General features: G+C 42.4%; 1 protein-coding gene across 5 annotated transcripts in view; it reads left to right on the top strand.

Moving 5' to 3' along the window:
* Window positions 1-19194, top strand: part of NR1I3 (nuclear receptor subfamily 1 group I member 3) — a 908808-nt gene that overhangs the window by 194795 nt on the left and 694819 nt on the right. Inside the window, exon 1 of one of the 5 annotated variants that reach the window (XM_078671478.1) lies at window positions 17300-17395. The exons of 3 other annotated variants lie outside the window; for them this stretch is intronic. The gene's annotated coding sequence lies outside the window, so the exon portion shown is untranslated. Of the gene's footprint in view, window positions 1-17299; window positions 17480-19194 lie in introns of those variants that run through there. One more of the 5 variants, XM_078671480.1, reaches the window with a different exon arrangement.

The raw sequence follows: 19194 nt of genomic DNA, 5'->3' as shown, positions 1-19194 counted from the left end.
CGTTTCCACTAAACAGAGAAGACTTATGTGAAACATGCTCCTGAGGGAGCTGGATAGTCTTCCAAATGTGGTAATCATAGAAACCTTATAGTAATAACTCTGGAATCATACACACAAGTTATGCCCAGTTTCAGGTGTCCAATTTTTTCCATGTGTCCGAAATCCACCCTGTTACAATGCCCAGGGTCCAAGCTGATGTACCTCCCACAATCCTTCCAGATAATAAGGGTGTTAAGAAACCTCTAAGCACTGAGAAACTGTTGAACTAACTATGAGACTTGTGTATTAACTCCACCCAATGAGGTTAGTTGTATCTCAAAAATCAACGTCCTGGGAGTTATCAAGGGCTATCTTCGCCTTAACTCTAATATTAGGTGACTTCCGCGGGAACGCCTCCAAGGCTGCCTTACGACTGATTCAGTCAGGACGTATAAAATAGGTAATATGCTGGACCCTGTCAGTGACACAAGCACTTAGGTGATCTTTTTACGCTTCTCCCTAGTTTACCATAAGCCAAATGCCTTAGAGTATGTTTGAGATTCTGATGTTGTGCCTCTGTGGCAGCTGCTTCAGGACGGACCTCCTCCCCGGGGATTCAGCAGGACTGCCCATCAATTGTTGTATCTGCCAATCTTTCCTATTGCACAATCGTAAATCCATCTGGGCCGGGTCTCCTTCCTTCGCCTGCAGTTGGGTTCGAGGTCCCAATCACCTCGTGGCTGGCTCGCCAAAATGTTACTCAAGTTCGAAATCCCATGAATAACAGATGACTTGGCAAAACAGGAACAGTTTGTTTAATTGAACTTTACGGCCGGGAGAACAGTTACAGGCCCAAGGTCTGGGGACGGTCTCAATTTACAATCAGTATGTGTCCTTCTTTTATACAAAACATGATGGGTTATAAAAGTTTATGGCATAACATATATGGTGAGAAATGTTGGTTTCTGCCTTTGGAGTCGTAAATTAATTGTCTAATGGTTACCACAGGAGGTCTCGACCTCACGTGGCCTCGTGGCCAATGGATAACGTGTCCAGATGACTGGCATTGGGAGCACATGATCACTGTGTGTGCCTGGTCCTGATTGGCTATGTATTTGTAACTCATGTGGCATCTGACTTTTTATGGTGTTTTAGGAGCATACATACCCCCTCCGGCCATTTGTGCTTTATTTGGGCAATCTCCCTGGACCCTTGTAATGTTGCTGTGCCTATCCATGGGAATGATCAAGAGTTTCCTGCCTGAGAGTTTGCCTGCCAGCGAGGTACCCTCCCACCTACGACCTATCAATCAGCAATCTTGGGACTTGGTGTCAGGGCCTGCTTGATTAAATAGTTGCACGTCAAGGTTGATGTGGAGTACACAGCGGGTGATTCTATTAATAAATACGAGATTTCATTTTTATTGATGAATGCATCAATTTTCATATTAACAATCCAACCCTAACAGAAACTGGTATTTTTTAGTGAATGTTCCAAATTGACACATCACCCCAAAGTCTCGTAGATAAGAGAGTTGTAAGCACTAAGCACTCCTTACATGTTTACACCAGATAGCAAGCCCTTAAACCACATGGCTCCAAACATATAAGGACAATGTCATGAATGCACTTACTTCTGTCTTTTAATTCAAGCGTCACTCGCACTTCCAAATTTTAATTAGCGCCTGCATAAAAACCGTTTGATTGCTTGGACTTCTGTACGAACAAGCAAACAAGCAAAATAAGCATTCCACACTCAGATGGGCACATACAGAACTGCTGTGCGTCTCAGAGAAATACAGCCGGTGATATCCTACCTGGGAAAACTGACGCTGTCGTAGGTCAGGAACAGGTGTCTCTCCATAGACTCACATGTAGTAGCGGGCAATCAACTGACGTTCTCCAGTAAGTTTACACGCCACCAACACGTCTTGCTCAATGCTCATCTAACATTAAGAGGAACTTTAAATAAGCACGTCAGCTGACATGCAGGCAAATATAATATATATATATTTTTTTACTCCTCCTTACTCGGGAAACGCCGCTGCCTTCCAAACCAGCGGGTGTGTCGTCAAATGGACCACCCAAGTCACGGTCCTCAAAATCACAGCAATTCCTCCGCTCAGCAATGCCAGCAAAGAACGACGACACCATGTATCGGCCTCCAAATCTTTATTGGTTCAGCTTACAAGGGACTCGTTTCTCCTGACCAGCAGGCTTGTACACCCATTTTTTTTTTTGTTGAAAAATCGGCCATTTTAAATCTTACGTTCACCCGTGATGTCACATGACATGACTACAAACTTGGTGTAATGGAGTACAAACTCGTAGTTTTAGAACATGTTAGACCAAATGTAATGCAGCAACTCATATATAACAATTCAACAGTTATATGCATGATATCATTAATACTTGTTTTACAAATAAATTCATTTGTTAAAACCATGTATATATATATCACCCAATAAAGAAATATTTTCTTATTATTTTAGCACCAATACGCATTTCAAATCAACTGTTGGAAGTCATGACTTTAGTTTCTAAGTCTGACTGTGTTGACGCTGCCTGCAGAGGAGTCATCTTTTTTGCAATGTTCAACAGAAAATAACTTTATCCGTTGTTTCAATCTCAGAACGGACATGAACATCGCAACAGCGTATTGAACCCCAGTGGGTGAACGCAAAAACCCGTATCATTGTTACATGTCAATCTCGCTACTGCCTTGTTGAATTGTTATATATGAGTTGCTGCATTACATTTGGTCTAACTCGCTCTAAAACTACGAGTCTGTTCTCCATTACACCAAGTTTGTAGTCATATCATGTGACATCACGGGTGAACGTAAGATTTTAAATGGCCGATTTTTCAAAAAATAAAAAATGGGTGAACAAGCCTGCTGGTCAGGCGAAACGCGTCCCTTGTAAGCTGACCCAATAAAATTTGGAGGCCGATACATGGTGTCGTCGTTCTTTGCTGGCGTTGCTTAGCAGAGGAATTGCTGTGATATATATATATATATATATATATATATATATATATATATATATACACTCACACCCCCCCTTGGTCAACTGCGTGTCATTTCCTTGTATGGAATTAAGGGACATGTAATTCCATAGACCGTCTGAGTAACTATAAAACATATGGGAATAAACAGGTTCAGTTACACATGATTCATTAACAACCGGAATCTCCCCACTGATGTACAGAAAGGGCCTTGTTCCGCACACTAAAAGTGCCAATGTGGTTTCATTTCCTGACCATTTGAGTTTGTACCATCAATAATTTAGGTCTCTTTTTGGGAGATGGACCAGGAACCTGTTCAGGAGAAATAGGGATAATTGACTCTGTGCAGACCACTACACAGCCATTAGTATTAACCATTCTGGAATCAGACGGATCCATGGTGTTTACTTCTATGCCCGGAGGGTTAAGGGGTGCACTTTGGAGGTTAACCAGTGGGGAAATAGATTTGATAGTTTCCTCAATTTTGTCCTCAGCATTGCAGATCTCTTTGTTCAATGCTCTCATTGCTCCCGATAAAACCTTTTTCAATGTCCCAGCACTCCCCATGGAGGTAGTATTATGCTTCCTCCTACACTTATTCTACAACTATTGGTCAATCAACCAGATCAGTATCCAAGTTAAAAAAACTGTCTCACAGCCCTAGATTCCCCAGGCTGAAGTCAAGTCATGTCAACTTACAGTTCACGGCAGAGAGGGGATGAATGAATCAATCAACGAACGCCTGTAGACCAGGGCATAGTTCCTGGAGTAAAATCACAGGGGGGTGGCCGAGTCCATCCTCGCTGGACCGCAGAGGCACATGCCAGGGCAGGTCCTGTGACCACGAGATGCCTGTGCACTTAAGAACGCTTGTTGGCCCCACCTCACCTCGGGGGTTGCTGGAGGACATAGTACCATCCCAGCGGGAAACGAAATGCAAGAAAAGTCAGTGCGGGCAGAGAACATGAACTTGCTGCGACCCACGACCATGGGATGACTATGTGCTTAAAAGCACATGTTGGCCCCTGTTTGCTTCAGGGGTTTCTGGGGGACATAATCCCACCCCAGCGGGAAACAAAATGCCAGAAAAGTCAGTGCGGGCAGGGAACAGGAACTCACTGGGACCCGTGACCGCAGGATACCCTTGTGCTTTAGAGCATTTATTGGTCTTTCCTCACCTCGGGAACTGCTGGAGGACGTGGGCCCACCCCAGCAGGAAACAAAATGCCAGAAAGTCAGTGTGGGCGGGGAACAGGAATTTGGAGCGACCACAGGATGCCCGTGCACTTAAGTTCGCGTGTTGGCCCGTCTCGCCTCGGGGGCTTCTGGGGGACATAATCTCACCCCAGCGAGAAACAAAAAGCCAGAAAATTCATTGCGGGCAGGGAACAGGATCTTCCTGTGACTGCGGCATGCCGGTGCGCTTAAACGCATATGTTGGCCCCTCTCAACTCGGTGGCTGCTTAGGTACGTTGTCCTACCCCAGTGGGAAAGAAAATGCCAGAAAAGTCAGTGTGAGAAGGGAACAGGAACACTAGCTGTGAACTGTGACTGTGTGCTTGTTCCCTTAAGGGTGCATGTTGGCCCCTCCTCTGGGGTTGCTGGGGGACGTAGTCCTACTCCAGTGGGAAAGAAAATGCCAGTGAAAGTCAGTGTATGCAGGGAACAGGAACTCGCTGCAACTCGCGACCGCAGGATGCCCGTGCTCTTAAGAGCGTGTGTTGGCCCCTCCTCACCTCAGGGACTGCTGGGGGATGCAGTCCCATTCTAGCTAGAAATAAAATGCCAGAAAAGTCAGTGCGGGCAGGGAACAGGAACTTGCAGCGACTCGTGACCAGGGGCGGCCTTAGGTATGTGCAAGCTGTGCACCTGCACAGGGCCTCCAAACCCCAGGGGCCACCACGCCAATATATATCCTTAATATATTAATCCTCTGAGGGTGGATACATATTTACGTGGCAGCCCCTGGCAGGGATTTGGCGGCCTCGACTCTGTTCCACTTCCAAACACCCTGACCCAAACAAAATGTCAGAAAAGTCTGTGCGGGCAGGGAACAGGAACTTGCTGCGACCCTCTTTCAAATGTTTAATAAAGCACAGAAAAGGGGGGTATTCCATTAAATCTTGCAAAAATACTACTTTCTTTTGTGTTCAAAATATTTTATTAGGTTTTAAGATAACAAGACAAACAAAAAATTATACAGTGTTGGTACATATAAGTTAATAATGTAACCATAAAGAACACTACTATTGCAAAGTGATATACCAACAAGGAAAGGCTTAGCATCGTCCTAAACATAAGAAACTATAAAGGTTGGGAACTAACAAACAAGGCTACTCCTCAAAAACATAGTTATAAAATATAATGAATAAAAATAAGCAGTCCTGATGAATCATTCATAAATCAATATTAATATAGTCTTCAATCGGTTTCCATAACTGCTGAAAAGATAGTGTATTTTACTTTCTTGATTATTTTTGCTTGTGACCAAATAAGAGCAAGGAGAATGTGGTTTGAATAAAGCATACGCATACTCCCAAAATTGCACAAGTGAAAAAAATAGCAGCAAAAACTGCTTCCTCCATTTTTAGCAGCAAACTACAGCGTATCACTGTTCAATCACTGCCTCTGTGCAGGAGAAGTTCGTAAATTCCAGGATTGAGTTGTGGATTTCAGTTCAGGCTTCAATTTGATGTTTTGTTTCATATTTGTTTTCTCGTGTTTCCTCGCTTCAGGTAGTGCTTGATGGTTAGCTCTACTTTTCGGAAATGTTGTGCTCCTAGCCAATGGGCTAAACCAGTTACTGCCCCAAGACATGTGTCAAAATACCAAAGGGGTTGATGTACAGAAGCTCTGATTCACAAAGCCTGTGACTCACACGGGAAACATCCTTTACAACTAAACTTGTACCACGCAGTACCTTTACAACGCAGGTATTACAACGCAAGTCGTTACAACGACTTGCGCTGGAGGGTGCTGTAGGATAGGGAATCGTTTAATTTACTATCCAAAACCTTCCCTACTATCCACGGGGGCTGGAGTTGGAATAGTAAATTAAACTATTCACTATCCAGCGCCCTCTAACGCAAGTCGTTGTAACGACTTGCGTTGTAATACCTGCGTTTTAAAGGCATGCGTGGAAAAAGCATGCGTTGTAACGACATGCATCCGACTCACACTGCATGCTCCTCAGCGTTCCCTTACAGGGCCACGTTTATTTTTCTGAACGCATCCCTGTACTTTAAGGGACATTGAATTCGCTCTTTCAAATGGCATTTTAAGATTGCCAGTTGGGGTTGGGGTGGAAGGTCTGCTGTCCCTTGAAGGCTTCCATCCTTCCATTCAAAGGCTTTCTGTAGAATCTGCATAACACATTCCTGCATGTATAATATTATAAAGACAATATTCTACAAAATTCCACTGAATGTTCACCCTGCATGTTAACCGATGTGTGTTTGTGATGCAGCGTGAGATGAGAGAAACCATTAACTGCTTAGCGACCTGACCAATAGGAAACCGGGCCCTAAATGTCTAAATGACTTATGCAGAACATGGTTTTGAGCGGCCGCATTGTCTTTCCAAGAATAATACAGAAACATAAAGGTGAATAAACAGTCATGCTGCGATAACGGTCTTCGACTACAGCCAGGTATTATGCAAAAAGAGCCCAGGGGCACTCAAGGTCGTTGTCAGAGAGCGGCTGTGTTTATGTAGCTGAACAAGCTTTTACTGCATGACCAGGCTCACTCTGGCAGAGCAAGGGGTATGGAAAATGGCCTTTCTTCTGAAGAACCTCCTAGATGGGCCTCCCATAGGGTGCATTTCAAAAGGCTGCTATTTCTGTAAGGACAGCCTTAGGGTAGTTTATCCCCTTAAGCTGTATTCACAAACGTATACAGAAATCGTATGTTTTCTCTTAACATTTTTGCTGATTTCTATCTATCTGGAAATTCACAATTTGCACTAGGATTATTTTTGGAAATCTTTCAAATTCCCTGATGCAATGGACTGTTCCCATGGGAAGGGTCAGTACAGATTTGCATAAGGTAGGCCCCTTGCTCGCTGTGCCACTGAATCCAAGCTATATATCACTGACCATGCCTAGCAAGACTGAAACCGCTCAGGGTTCCTTGTTTTGACTTCTGGAGGGGGCCTGGCTTGGGAGTTTGTGATTGATGTTTCCCATGAAGAGCAGGGTCAGTACTGATTTGCATAAGACGGGCATCTGTCAAGAGTGGCACAGTGGACATAAAACGATGACTTGGAATGCTAACCAGCATGAGCATCATTTCTTTCAAGCATTCCTCCCATTAACTTTTGTGTTTGTGATGCAATGCCCTGGCAAAGTGTATACCCTTAGGTGGGGCACTTGCTGGCTAGCCACAGGATCTGAGCTGCACCGGACAGAACTAATAAGGCTGAAAATGATCTGCATCACTTGTGTTCCCTTCTGGTGGAGACTTTGTGCAGTCTCGCATGCTCTCTGTCATCTTGGGGCAGCACTCATCTTCAGCATGGTGCAGTCTGCAACAGTGGCAGGAGGCAGTTTCCACCAGCCCATTTCTCCTGTTTGCGCTGCCTAAAACAGAACCAACTACTGAACCAACCAACCAACCAACCATGAAAGTGAGGCGAGGATGTGGAGTAATGGCCAGAGCTGCTGATATCAAAGCTGGGGAAGCAGGTTCGAGTCTCAGCATCGGCCCAACATCCTGCTCCAGAGTTAAATCCCGAACTGTGCCCTACAAACCGGAATCCAAGCAACCCCAGACCATCCTGTGATTCTGGGCAAATCACTTAATCTCCCCTTGCTGGTGCTCATGAAAAGCGGCTGTGTTGATGATTAAGTGCCAGTGCTGAGCACCGTAAACCACCGGCTCAAATTAAGCACTGGCTACAATGGGTAACTCTTCTTCAATCCAAGGTTTAGTAACACTATTTGGTGAGTCAGCTGCCCCATCAATTTGAAGTTCCTCTTCTATGTTATACTTTACTGTGCCACCACCCGAATCAGAGACATGTCCAGTCTTTCCAGTGTGGTGAGGGACAGGCACATCCAAGGGTATGTTCAGCTGGAATTCTCCAGGCATTTATTTCTGATTTCAGGAACACACCCTGCCCGCACATACCTCAGACACTTTCCCTCCTTGCTGTGGTTTTGGGTTTTCTGTTAAAATCCATTAAAACTGACAAAACCCAAAGAGTCAAATAAATGATTTTCATTGGAAGCCAGTAACACTGAATTAGTTGCCATATGCTGCTTTAGTGCTCAATGTTGCCACAGCAGTATAAGCACCGCCCGCAGTTCTAAGACATTTTCTATGATTTTCCATGATGGATACACCCACCATGCTACTTTCATGGCCCATGTTGAGACACCACGGTGAGCAGCCTTTACAACACGGGCATTACCACGCGCTGCCATAACTACGCTGCATTTACAACGCAAGTCGTTACGACGACTTGCGCTGGAGGGCGCTGTTGGATAGGGAATAATTTAATTTTCTATTCCAACAACTTCCCTACTGTAACGTGGGCTGGAGTTGGAATAGAAAATTAAACTATTCCACTATCCAGCGCTTACAGCGCAAGTCGTTGTAACGACTTGCGTTGTAAAAAAACAGCGTTGTAATGGCAGCATTGTTAATAGCCCCCGTTGTAGTGTCCATCAACCGACACCACATATGTCATTGTGACTGTTTAAAGATCCCTGCCCCACCAGGACCTACTTCAACTCCCTGCTCTGCTGGTTAGGGAGCATGGGTAACTCATCAGGATCCAATTTGATGCGCTCTGCATGCTGCTGTCCTGCATTTATTGGCAACTAATCCAGCTCTGGTTTTCTTTCAGCACAAGAAGGAAAATTGACCAAAACATTGTATACTGCACAACTGCTGAACAGAATGCAAAGATAAAGAAACTTTTGAAACTCTCACATAATCCCTGCAAATGTACAGCAGGAAGAGGCCCAAATAGGCCGAAAATGGTCTGGGGTTGCTTGTATATCTGTTTAGAGGGAACCAGGACTTTGGGATTTAACTCAGAAGCAGGGCCAAGGCTTATCTGCAGATGGCTGGTTCCTGTCTGAAGCTGCAGTCTGAGGTGGCATGGCTGGCAAAAACAATGATGGACTGGAATGAGGCTCTGAGTAATTACCAGTGGCTGAGATTAACTCTAGCGTTTCACCCATAACCTCTGTGTAGTTCTCAGTGTGAAGGGTATGCGTAGATGTAGGTCACGTGTTACTGGAACAAAAGAACCACCCTAATGGCATGGCCTAAATACACCAAAACCAATGTTTGTTTGCTAGTGTTCCTGTTCAGATGGCACCTGGCCTGGCATTTCGGGCTGGATTGTTCCTATTGGAGAGACAAGGCTGATTTGCATATGGCGGGTTCCTGTCTTAGATGGCATGGTGAGCAATCCTCACAATGACTTTCAAAACAACACAAGCAGTAGGAACAGCTCAACAATGTAAAAACAAGAAATCAGGAGGAGAAAGAAAGAAAAGCTTCACAAAAGTACACAATTCTTGTTATGTGGTCTTCCTATATTTAGCTGTTGACTGCCTATGCTGCACTAGTTGATTTATTCAATGTGTGACCTACACAGTTAAACAGCCAAACGTTCTCTTGTAGGTCATGACTTTCTTGAGAACCTCAGATGTTATTCCATCGATGCAGCACAGTTGACTGTCACGAAAAGGAATATAGTCAGCTGTATGGCTGGATATTATACCTTCATCAGGCTTCTTCCAATGACTAGAAAGTGCAAGAAAAGACCAAGATCAAACAGTAATACCACATTATTAGCCCATCTCCTTCCTGGTATCTTGAGACAAAGAAGAGGACAACATAATACGGGCAGCTATAATATAGCACGGAATACCCTACGACATATACTTCTAACCGTAAGTTAAAATCCTCTTGCAGCTGATCATTGCTATTAAATTAAGAAGATAAAAACAGGATTGGGCTTTAAATGCCCATCAGTAACCTTTTATCTGCTGCAATCATATCTTAATGAGGTGCATAACCATGCACATCCTTCACATGATCTGAGACAGATGTGCTGGAAAAAGGAGTAAGAAAGCTGAAAAATAAAGTAGACAGGCAGGGGAGATAAATAATGAAATTTACAAAGCGAGCAAATACTAAGAAAATGTGAAGGTTAGATGAAGAGCAAGAAAGAAGGAAGGAGGGCTGAATTAGTTACTGGGATTATTGAGGGAAGCAAGGAAATAAATAGAACTCCTTTTATGAAAAACACAGTGCCTACGAATTTTTTTTAAACACTGATCACCGCAAATGTTGACATGTTTTGAAATTACTGGAATACACTGAAAAAAACAGAATTCAAAACAGAAACTCATAACAGGAAAGCTTACAACTACATACCTTATGTGCATTGATTCTCTAAACATGTGAACTGTGACAGGCAGCAGCCCGTTGTGGCTTGTTTTGAAAAAGTCCAAAATAGAAGAGATATTTGGACTACAAAGGGAATGGAGCACCCAAATACTGATAGGTAAAAAAGAAAGGTTTCCCTTTGTGTAATAGTCTAGCAGTTGCGGTGATGTCAGGCTTCCTATTAGTTTCCAACCCCGGGTATTCTCGTGGCCGTGGCTATGGATTCCTACGTGCCGTCTTCCCCGCGGGTTTTCTTTTTGTCAGCCGCGTCGAGTATCACGGTCTATGTAAATTGGGTTATAGAATTCTTCCTTGTAAGTGTTTCACGTACTGTGACAGGTCCAACCAGAATGTTTGTGATGAGTGTATAAGTGGTTCTGATTGATTTAGACTATTACACAAAGGGAAACCTTTCTTTTTTACCTATTTGTTTTGAAAAAGTACACTTTATATGAATAACTAAGCTATTCTGCCCGGCAGGTTTCAGGGAAAGTGAGGCTCAAAGGGCATCTTAATATGAGGTTTTTTTTCACAGGCCACAGCTACTCCCTTGTGAAGACGGTGGATATGACTAAGAAGCTGAACAGCCAAGTCTGGATCTAGCATTTTTGTTTCTCGGGTGAAGCAATATTTTGCAGACTGTTTAGTAGTGACTTATTGAGGACATGGACACTCACTACAGCCCAAGAGGCTAGCTCTAACTTTGGAAGCCATAATGGAGCCCAAACCATGCTTGTTGGTAGGTTTACTACTGAGCCTGCATTTAATTAGGTCATCCGGTAAATGCATATCAAGGCCCGTTAAAAAATTGTGATAATCAGCAAAAGCAGATATGATTTACTGTTTGGTTTCTAAACTTGCAACACAGAATCCAGGAAGAAATCACTCTAAAAGTACTGTCCAGCTATTTAAACAATTTCTGAATGCTTATTATTGCCATCAGGGGCAGCAGTGCCAAGTTAAAAATAGGATAAGAGAAGGTGTTACACACGTACTGTAAGGAAGTTGATTATTATTTAGGGTTTCCCACCTCAAGGACTAAACACAACCCTTGTCAGGGTGAACCCTCAAAGTCACTAAATTAAGTGTGAGTAAAGTTGTCCCACTAAGACAAGATGAGCTTCATTTTCACTTGCGTTATATTGGTCATTTGAGTTTAATTTAGGTTTGATTTCTAGATGTTGGCAATTATTCTTATGAATTACATTTCTTTTTGACTTTGCAAAAGTTGGAATTTTTTAACAGGTGTAGGCACTTTGTAATTGAACAAATGATAATAAGGATCAACTATGGGAAACATCTAACTTTGAAATACCAAATTTTATAAGCTAAGTGTGTGACTTTAAATCGGTTGTATCCGTGTATGTTTTAGATATATTGTGCTTGTTATAAACACTTCACCTGAGAAATCTGTTTGAATTAGATTTCATCTTTGAGTCAATCTAGAACTACTTTGCAGGTATCATGTGTTGTGATCTTCATTTTCACATTGAGATACCACTTTGTTTCTTTTGTGGATTACTATTCAGTCGTTTAATATCATTCCATTAGAATGTTTTACTACCTTGGTGTATTTTATCTCAATTGGAGTGGGTCTTCATTTATTTAGGTGTATTTAGCGAATAATTCCAGTGTTTTTTTTATTTAGTCTGGATAAAAAGTTTGGTATTTAGCCTTTATATGTGACTAATATAAACATATATGCTATTCTTTTTCCCTTTCTCTTTGTTGTATCTTAATATTGTTAATCGGAATTCGAGGACTTGTTAGGTTGAATATTTAATATTGTCCAATTGATTGAGAATCAAAGAAAATGGTAAAAAAAACAAATCGATTTTTAAAAAAAAGAATATTAACCTATTTAGATTTTCAGGTATTCTGAAGTAAATAGTTTACATTATGAAATATATGTATTTAGTTATCTTACTGGTCTTATAAGGTCTTTCACAGACTTAGTAATATGTATTTTTTCTCTCTATCTAAATTATGAAAATATGTTTGGAAATATTGTTGGATGGCTGCAGGAAAACCTAAAGGAACATTTATGTATAGATGCATTTTTGTTGTTTGACGGAATGATGAATATGTTTAACTAGCAAATTTTGGGCATGTTGTTGAGAATCATAGTTGTATGTTTTTTTTCATTTGCAATTAAGGACTTGAAAAAGCGACAGGTGTCAAGAAACACATGCTGGCTGTACCACAAACTCACTATTAATTTATTTAAGAAATTCTGTTAATTTGATTAGCTTATTTTTTGTTGTTTATTTAATGACAATATACTGTATAAAGTTCAATAATGTGAGCAACCACAGTATATCCACAACAAAATTAGTATATTCAGACCCTCCAGGATTTCGCGGGTTCGCGTTTTGCTGCAAAATCAACACTTTTGTAAAAATGCCACGATTTTTACAAAAGTGCATGCAAAATCGGCACTGCAACCCTCATTTTTAGAGGCATTCCGTTGCCACAAACTCGTGGATGCATTCAAGAGAATGGTGCCATGTCTAAATTGAACATATAGCACTACTCACATAAAGGTCATATCATAGACCATGCATTTTCCGTGTAAGTTGAAGAGTGGCGCCTAATGCCTGTCTATCTCATGTCTATCATTGAGATGAGACTTGAGGCCACGTGCACAGTTGGTCATACCTAATAGTGTGGTGAGACAAAGCTGGGTACCGAATATTTCATGGGACTTCTTCAGACATTCATTTTTACGTGAACTTACAGCCCTATTTTCCTAACTTTGAGCATTCCAACTGATACTGTCTTACAATGCGTTGTCAAAAGTGACTACAATAAATTAGCTACTGCCATTTCTCTTCATTGCAATTGAAATTGTGGGAAGTACATATGGCGCGTATGATGTCACTTACTTATCTGTGCACAGCATTTGAAAGCGTGAAATCCATGTTGTGAAAATATATCTTATCACCCACAGTATCCTCCTTCCAGCAAAGACTTAACTTCACCAAGACGGGTACTCTGAGCACAGCCGGACGCTTTCTTTGCAAATCCCGTCAAAATACTGAGCTTTTTGGGTCTTCAGGAGGCTGCTTTTGTCTGTCTAAACAGCTCATTAATAAACAATGAAAGCGTTTAAAGCTGTAATCTGCAGGCATGCGGTGCTACACGAGTGTTTAAAATAAAAACGAAACTACATATCATGAGTGTCTGAAATAAAAAATAAATACAATAAATGAGCAAACACACGGGAAATGCTGTGTTTCGTTGTGCAGGTAACACAGCCAGATAATCGGAAATTGCATGGGGGAGGGGGGGTCAGGGAGATAAAACCAGGGACTGCAATGTGCTTGACTGGTTCCAAATGCGTTTTTTACAAGTGTTTCTTGGTGGGCCCCCTGCGTGCCCAGTGTGTAGTGGGCCCTGGGGGGCATTGCTTTTGGGGCATTTATTAATTAACATGTTTATGTCCTATATGGAGCCTTGAAGCCAAACAAAGTGTCTACATTGTAAATAAACCAAATATACATAGCTTCATGTTGTTAAATAACTCAAAAAACTAAGATGTCTGTGTTTGTTGTAGGAAAAATGGCCCCAAAAATTCCACAAAATTGCCGCTAAATTTCCATATTTGTGCAGCTAAATTTCCATTTTGGTGCCACTAAATTTGCTAATCCATGCCGCTATATCCTGGGGGGGTCTGTAATATTGTATAAATGCATAATAAATTCAAATAGGAGTTGTGCATTGTGCAAAATGTTTATGGTGGTAGAATAAAAAGAAAACGTTTTTACATTGAAATGGAATTCTGGATTTTAATAGGTGCCTCTTACAATTGATTTTTTTACAATTAACATTATATTATTGGTGAATGGTAGGGTAACCATCACCCTAGAGAGCACTTAAAATCGATAGACTAGACAATTAGCAATTATTGCCCTATTAGTAAAAATAGTGGTTTTATTATTTTCTGGGGCTGGTCCCATTCCTGTGATATAGTGTTAGTATTTTAATATGTACTGAATGAATGAAACGTATTTGTTATAGCACAACAGCTACTCAAAAAGAGTGTCCCGGCACTGACAGAAACGTGTGGCAGGGAGCTAGATACGCAGCTAAGTTTTAACAAGCCATGTTTTCAGGTGTTTCTTGAAAGTTGAGAGTTCTGAAATGGCTCGCAGAGAAGCAGGGAGTCTGTTCCAAGCCTGTGCACCCAGAAAACCAAAAGGCCTGCCGCCCATCCGGGGCAAACGTACTTTGGGAGTACGGGCAAGGTAAGAGGAAGAAGATCTTAGAGATCGTGCTGGAGTATAGTGGTTAACTCGTTTGCTAAGGTAACTTGCTCCTTTTCCATGAAGGGCCTTAAAAAAGACAACAAGGGCTTTTTATTTGATCCTTTCTTTCAGTCGAAGCCAATGGACGGACTTAAGAAGGGGGGACATATGAGACCTTGGTTTGGTCTGAGGATCACCATGGCATGGCGTTTTCCACTACTTGCAGGGGCTGTATAAGGCATCTGGGAAGGCCCAGACACAAGATATTTGTATAGTCCAGTCTTGACGTCACCAAGGCCTGGACCACTATTTTCCTAGTCTCTATTGTCAGAATTGGAGGAAATTATTTTAACATACGCAAAATACCAAAGCAGGTGCCGACCGAGTTTGGTCCTGTGACCTCATGGAAAGGGCGTTATCCAGATAAACACCCAGGTTCCTCACAGATGACTTCTTTACGTGAGGCGGAGAATACTCTTCTGGCACCATGCGTTCCAATTACTAACTGCAGGTTGGCCAAAGAAGGCAATCTCTGATTTATCCGAATTGCATTTCAGTTGATTCACCTTGAGCCACTGAAACACCTTTATGAGACTTGCTCTGATATTAACACTGTTGAAATCAGTTCCTTTTTCACAAGTGAACATCAGTTGTGTGTCATCCGCGTAGGATATAACCTGAGCGCTATTTGCCTCTGCCAAGGGGGACATGTAAAGGTTAAAAAGAGTTAGGCTAAGAATAGAGCCCTGGGGAAATCCTACCTTCATGCCGGGCATGAAGGTAGCTGAACTTTGTAGAAAATACTCTGATTTTCTACAAAGGACAGCTAAGCTTGCCATAGTAAAAATAACGTTTAGAGCTTTGTCACTATAGTGTCATTGTAAATTGCATTTTTAAATGTCCCACTTTTAAATACCATGTACTCTACCTTGTGGGCTACAAGGCTTACATAGTGGGACTTCTTAATATTTCAAAGGAGGTTTTTACCTGCCCAGTATGGTTATTTTAATAGGCAGCATTGCAGCATTCAGGCTACGCACAGTAGGCCTGAAGCAATGTTTGCTTTGATATACTAGTGAATGGCACAATAAGTGCTACATTCATTAAACTTTCAAGTACCAGATTACAGTTTACATCTTAAACTAGGGACTTACAGCCATGTGAACTATACTAATTAGAACTAGGCCAACTGAACTATGTTTGAAGGGGGAGCACAGGCACTTTACTACTAGTTAGCGGGGTAAATTGCATAGAGTTCTAAAGCCAGCATAAAATAAATATGGTACAGCAAAGGTAAAAATCTGGGGTGACCGTGCAGAAAAGGACGATTTCCTAGACATATTCAAGGGCATGCTGTTGGCCATTACAGAATCTTCACTCATGAAGAATTGTCTGCTGCGTTATTGTGAGAAGGGTGGCATCTCTACTTGCTTCAACCATATATTACTCCAGCAATCTATTTACCACCACTGATGGCTAGGTGTGGAGACATTTTTGACAGAAAGTGAAGAGGGTACCAAAACTACCATGGTTTGTGATTTCTGGGTCCAAAATGAGCCAGAAATACGGCATTCTATTAGAGTACAGTGTGACATTACACAAGGTACACAAGGAAGCAATGGTTGCTTTGATGTGAAAACATTCAATGGAATGGGGACCCATAGAAGTGGCCGTTGGTGATAAGAAGACACTTGGTAGAAGACAGCAGCTCTGGAAACCCATTGTGTTAACATGGCTGACCCTCTCCCAGACTTCCAGGGGCATTGACCCTCTTGCCAACGTCTCAATTTTCTTTATAAACTGGTCAGTCATTGACAAATAGCACAAGATGCTACAGAAACAGTCCCTCGCTTTTGCTTGCTATTGAGACACAATATAAAATATTTTTTGGGATTGTATTGCAACGTTTAGATAGCGCTTACGCTAAGTGGTATTGTGCTAAGTGGAATTCGTATCCTATTGTGTGCCTTTTCCAGCTGATTTTGAAATGTTAGTTCCCTTGTTACAAGGAAAAACGTGACGGATATTCATCCTTCTTATCACAAATGTGACTGAGCAACCTGTCCGCCGAACTCTAAATCGGGCACTGCCTTGACCTGTGCCTTGCCAGAACTGTATCATGGACTGGCCACACCTTTGGCTGAATATTTTTGGCCATTTCTGTGGTGATGCGCAGAGTTATCTAGTTTGAAGCTTACTGACTGCTATTTTTACAGGCATGGCCACCCGTATTTAATGTTCTGGATGATACAAGTATTAGGAAAATCACCTAAATCTGGTACTTTTTTTTACATCTTATCATTACAAACTTTAAACAGTGAATATAAAAATAAAGCAGTTTTAATATGTGCTCTACGGCTACCACAATGGTCCCTTACTGATAATTAAAATAAATAAAGACAGTAAAGCGATTTTAAAAATGAATACAAACGGTGTTATCGATAGTTCTATTTAAGTATCTGGTTCATGGTCGTTGCAGAATCTTAAAATGTGAGCAAATGGCCGTATTTATTCCTGGGCAAGGTGGCAGCCCTACAGCACGCACCTATTTCGCTGTGACGCAGGCTCACCAGGCGATCTAACTATCTTACACCACTTGACTTTGACTGGAATGTTTCCTGCTTATGTCACGTGCCGGTTGACCTTTGCCTCCTGAAACACTGGCTCTGGGTTAGACTGTGGAAGGAGCTGGTGCGGAGTGATCTCGCAGGGGGTGCGGAATGCGTCAGGTGCCGCGCGGTGCAGACTGAGTGAGGTAAGGTATCCCCACCCGGTCCCAAAATATTGACCTTGTCTCTGCGTTTGGGCCTTGCGGTTATTATGACCGACATGGGTCGTTGTAGTCAGTAAACAATTGAGTAATTCTCTTTTGATTCTTGTAAGAGATTGCTGTAGACACTTGAAGCTTTTGCGTGGGCCGAGCAGTATGTTTTCCCAGATCGTGCGTTGCGTAATCTCCAGACTTGTAAACTGCACAGCTCTCGTCAGAAAACAAATATTCAGAGTTCGAATTGGTAACTGTGACGGACTTGGGTATTTTTATGACTATTTAAACTCCTTAATAGAGTAAATAATTTACGGGAGATGTGTATTGTTTAGTCGGAGAGCATTCCGGGACGCAGGTGGAAGTCAGCAGGAACCGATTTGCACTACTTTTATTTATTACTGCTGTAGTACCAGTATTTTTACAACCATTTTCACTGCTACTATGCTTGTATTTTTTGCAGTTATTCACACTTATTTGATTGTATAGATCGACTCCTTACTGTATGATTCTTATTTCTTACTTCTTAACTGGTGTTCCTCGTCCTCGTGAACTGTCAGGTACTTTTGATTTTAGTCCTGTTTGGCGCGCCCTCTTTTCCCACCAACAATCGCCAGCCAGCCGGACCACTGCTACATATGTTTCGCAACTTTTACGGTGAAATGTCCTTTTATTTTGTAGCAACTGGCAGGTTTGTTTTTCACAAGGTTTTCCTTTTATTTGTATGTGTTTCGATGCAGTGTGTTGTGTGGCCACTGCCAGCTTTACTAGTTGAGATTAATATTGTGATGAGGGATCGTTGTGCAGCTGTACAACCAGCAGCAAAGTATCCATATGTGTAAACTAAATGCAACTCTGATCTCCATAAAACGAGGCTACTTGGAATTGGGGTGTTTTTCTCAAGAGCGAGTGCATGCTTCGGAAAGGAGTATCTGTTGCCGATCAGGGTCGGACTGGCCATTCTGTCTCTCTGGTATTTCCCCAGTAGGCTGTGGGCTTGTTTGATTGTTTTTGCAGAGTTGATTTTAATTTCCAGCCCTGCCCTGGTTGGCTTTCCGAACAGGAGACCTTGTACATTGGGTACACGGAGTTAATGGGTGTTAACCTAGAATATAATCATTGAAAGAAAGAATTAAGGCTCTGAAAGGTAAGTCTTTCAATCAAAAAGTGGGTTGTCTTCTCCACAGAAGGCACCTCACAGGGCCCCCTAAGCATTAACAATATGAGGATCAGGGCTGGGGTCTTGCAAAGGGTACGCCCACAGTAGGGAAGTGGACGGAGAGATTCTGGGGGTGTACATTAGTGCTACAGCATCATTCCATAGGTTAGAGGTGCAACAGATTACCTGTTCCCTTGGTTTCTGGCATTTCAGCCGTCTTCAGCCCGGCTTGCTTGAATCCAGTGGCAAAGTGAGCAAGGGACCCACGTCTGAGCATACCCTGCCACACTTAGGGCGAACAAAGTGGTACAAAAGGGGGTGGTGATGGACGGAGCATCTGAACCAATCAAACACTCACATCCAGTCAAAAGATCTGGGTTTAATCCATCACCGTTCTTTAGCCCACTCTGCCACCCCAGTTCAGACATGGCCCTATGCAGATCAGTCTGATCCTGTGCCTCATGGGAACAGTCCAGCCCAAACTGCCAAGCCATTCCTTCCCTGGACCGGAAACAAGCTACCGAGGACCGGTTTCCGGCATTTCAGCCGTCTTCAGCCCGGCTTGCTTGAATACAGTGGCAAAGTGAGCAAGGGGCTCACGTCTGAGCATACCCTGCCAACTTATGGCGAA

Source organism: Lissotriton helveticus, chromosome 12 (assembly GCF_964261635.1).
Source record: "Lissotriton helveticus chromosome 12, aLisHel1.1, whole genome shotgun sequence".
NCBI lineage: Eukaryota > Metazoa > Chordata > Amphibia > Caudata > Salamandridae > Lissotriton > Lissotriton helveticus.
This window is presented reverse-complemented; position numbering and strand designations above follow the sequence as displayed.